Source organism: Mus pahari, chromosome 8 (genome assembly GCF_900095145.1).
Source record: "Mus pahari chromosome 8, PAHARI_EIJ_v1.1, whole genome shotgun sequence".
Lineage (NCBI taxonomy): Eukaryota > Metazoa > Chordata > Mammalia > Rodentia > Muridae > Mus > Mus pahari.
This window is the reverse complement of record NC_034597.1, coordinates 37,583,606-37,587,572: the sequence shown is the minus strand read 5'-3', so window position 1 is coordinate 37,587,572 and position 3,967 is coordinate 37,583,606.

The window sequence follows — 3,967 nt, the reverse complement described above, 5'->3', positions numbered from 1 at the left end:
ATACCAAAAGAGGGTGTCAGATCTCATTACCGGTGGTTGTGAGCCACCACATGGTTGCTGGGACTCAGGACCTTCGGAAGAGCAGTCAGTCTTCTTACCCACTGAGTCATCTCGCCAGACCTAGTATGCCTATCTTACAGTTGGGAACTTGACTATTCCACAAAAGCGTAGGTACTGAGGCTTGGTTCCCTGTGGCCTTACTGGGAGGTAATGAACCTGAGGTGGAGGACATTAAGCCATTGCAAGTGTGCCCTTGAACTGGGTATTGTGTCTTTGGCTCCTCCCCCTCTCCTCTCCTTGTTTCCTGGTTGTCACAGGATGAGCACATCCTATTTTTCTGCACATTGCCACCATGGTGTACTGCCCAAATACCCCTTTCCCATCCCCTAACCTCCCTAGCCCCCAAACAAGCACAGGGTGACTATGGAACTTCTGAAACACTGAACCAAAACAACTCTTCTCCTTTCAAGTTGACTATCGCAGGTGATATTTTGCTGTAACAGGAAGCTGATTAACATTGCTGATTAATACACGCAAACCCCAAGGTTCACAGTCAAGCTTTTATAGAAAAGCTGGCCCATTCCTACATAGTCTAGCAAAGGACCGTGCAGTTCTTCATATAACACCTCTTCGGGGCTCTGTGCTAAAAAAAAAAAAAAAAAACTGTTTGCTTAGACTTACTAGGTTAAAGTATTTCTTCTTGCAGCTTGTTTCATTATGGAAGGTCCCACAGAAAGTGATGAGGGCTCGGGTTCAGAGGTCCAGTCTGTTATCACCAAGGTGGGAACATGGAAGCATCCAGGCAGGCCTGGTGCAGGAGGAGCTGAGAGTTCCACGTCTTCATCTGAAGGCTGCTAGGAGTAGACTGGCTGCCAGGCAACTAGGACGAGGGTCTTAAAGCCCAGCCCCCACAAACTTCCTCCAACAAGGCCACACCTACTCCAACCTCCTAATAGTGACAGCCTCTGGGCCAAGCGTGTACAAACCAGCACAACATATTGTGTAACTTTTTTCATTCCTTCTACTGAGTATGTGACGCTTAATCTTCCTTAGATTAAGAAGTACCAGGGCACTGGGGAAGCACACCTACAGGTGAATCTGTAAGGGCATTTCCTGAGATTAACCCATGAAAGAAGACTGGTCCTTAACATGTGTGGAACCAGCTGATGAGCTGCAGTCTTGGGAAAGGAGACAGCTCACCAAATGCTACTGTTCCTCACCCTTTACTTCCAAACTATGAAGATGGGAGAGGTCCCAGCCCCGTCTCCCATTGCCCTGGACTCTGCCGTGCTTTTTATTTATAATTTATTATATCCTTTTAAACTTTGGGTCAAAGCAGATGTTTCTTTCCTCAGGTTGCGTCTGTTCTGTATTTTGTCACAGCAATGAGACAAACCCGTAATCCTAAAGTTGCCAAAGACGGAGGCTGTGGCTGTGATAAACCTGACCAGGTCTTTGGAACTGGCTTGTGGGAGGTATCTGTCCACAGGACAGATCTGGAACCACAGGTCAGAGGAGCCCTAGGATGCTGTAAGCAGAGCTTCACGGACTACTGAGGTGTGTTTGTGGAAGACCAGAATGCTGAGAGAAATGGGAACAGTGGATGCGCATGGGGGTCAGAGGGCAGTCTGTAGGGATCTGCAATACAGATAAATCAGCGTTCTATTCTGGCAAAGAACTAGGATTTATTCTTGCTATGTCTTGAGACCTCTTGTGGGGCTGAATTGTGATGGGTTAAATTGTTCGGTGGAGGAAATTCAAGATAGCATTACACCCGGGCTGTGCAATGGCTGCCGCTTACTGCGTGGAATGGAATCACGGTGACAATTCAAAAGCAGACATATGTCAGGAGAGTAGGGACTGGAGAGAATGACACTGGGATTAACATATAAAACGTCAGATGGGTAGGACTGGAAGTCTTTTCTCACTTGTGGGAAAAGCCCAACATACAAACATGAGAGGGGCAGGCGCCTGTAAATGACCTGTAGAGGGGCGAGAGACTCATGGCCCCGCACTATTGAATGTGTGCCTTTCCTCAGCTAACCAGCCTTCCCCTGTTCTCAAGAGGAGTGCCTTTCTCATTCTTAAACTCTCCCTCCCCCCTTTTTATTACCTGATGGTGTGTCCCTGGTGCAGTTGTTTGTCCTGGAACACAAGAACCTGAAAATTTCAGCCCACGGTTCTGGACTCTCATTTATGCCTAAGGCAGAAAGAAGTACAGGACTCATCAAGGAAAGGAGTGTGGAGTCTTGTCTGTTTTGCTTTTTAATTGAAAATATATTCTTAAAAAAAAATCAAACAAAAACACAACAAAAGAAACAAAAACAAAGCACACACACACACACACACACACACACACACACACACACACACACGAAGGAAACAGATTCTTCTCTCATATGATGCCTTCCTCAGTTTCCTCTCCCTCCACTCTTTCAGCTCCCCATCCCCCGCCCAATCAGACCTACTCTTGTTCCAGTTCCTCATTAGAGAAGACAGTCAGGACAAAACAAGCTACAATAAGACAAGAGGAAAGGCCTCGGGTTGAGACTGGACAGGGCAACCCAATAGGAAGAAAGTAGCCTCAAGGACATAGGAGAGTCAGAGATACAGTGGGTCCCACTGCTAGGAGTCCCCCAAATCCATCAATCTAACAGCCCTAACAGATGCAGAGGACCTGGTGGACACTCATGCAGGCTCCATGTTTGTTGTTCCAGTCTCTGTGAGCCCCTATGAACCCTGCTGAGCTCATTCAGTGGGCCGTGTTCTCCAGGTCCTCCATCCTCTCTGACTCCCAAGGCTTTCCTCCCCTTCTTCCACAGGTTTCCACTATCTCAGAGGGGAGAGGCATGATGATGAACTCCAATTGAGACTCTCTGCATAATGTCTGCCCGTGGGTCTCTGCACCTGCTCCCATCTGCTGCTGGAAGAAGCCGTCCTGAGGATGACTGGACAAGGAACTGATCTATGAGAATAGCAGAATAGCATTAGGAATCATTTCATTGATTGATTATCTATCTATCTATCTATCTATCTATCTATCTATCTATCTATCTATCTATCTATCTATCTATTTGCTAGTCCTGTTTGGTTCTATCCCCAAGACTCTGGGATCCAGTCTCTGGTTCCTGGCTATCTAAGCAGTGTAGGGCATGGTCCCCTCGTGGCACGGGCCTCAAGTTAAAACTCATGGAGTTCACTGCTCCTACAAACTCTGCATCACCGTTCCCCAGCACATCTTTCAGGCAGGACAGATTGTAGGTGGAGAGTTTTGTGGCTGGGCTCTGTCCATGTCTCTCTTTCCATAGCTTGCAGAATGCCTTCTTGCGCCAATGAGACTAGAAAGCTCCAAGCCCGTGCCAGCTCGCCCTCTCTATGTCCAACAAGCATCCATATGCTGTCCTCAGCAATGGGACAGTTTTCAGACAGTGACCTTCTGTCCTAGCATCTGCCTGGGTTGTTTAGGGATCTCCACAAGACTCCCTTGTCCAAAAACTCAACTGAATGTAACCCAGTCCCTCCTTGCCTGGCTACAAAATATGGCCAGTTAAAGAGCAATTATAGTGATAAAAAAACGGCATGGCATTATATTACAATAGACACATTGATCAATGGAATCAAATTGAAGATGAAGACATAAATTTACACACCTATGAACACCTGTTTTTTGATGAAGAAGCCAAAAATACACACTGGAAAAAGAAAGTATCTTCAACAAATGGTGCTTGCTGAACTGGTTTGCATGTAGAAGAATGTAAATAAATTCATATTCATCTTCCTGCATAAAAATTACAGTCCAAGTGGATCAGAGACCTCAATATGAAACCAGGTACCCTGAACCTGACAGAAGAGGACGTAGGGAATGGCCTTGCACACATTGGCACAGGAGAAGACTTTTTGAACAGAACACCAATGATGTAGGTACCAAGCTCAACAAATAATAAAGAGTGTGAGTTTTTAAATGCAG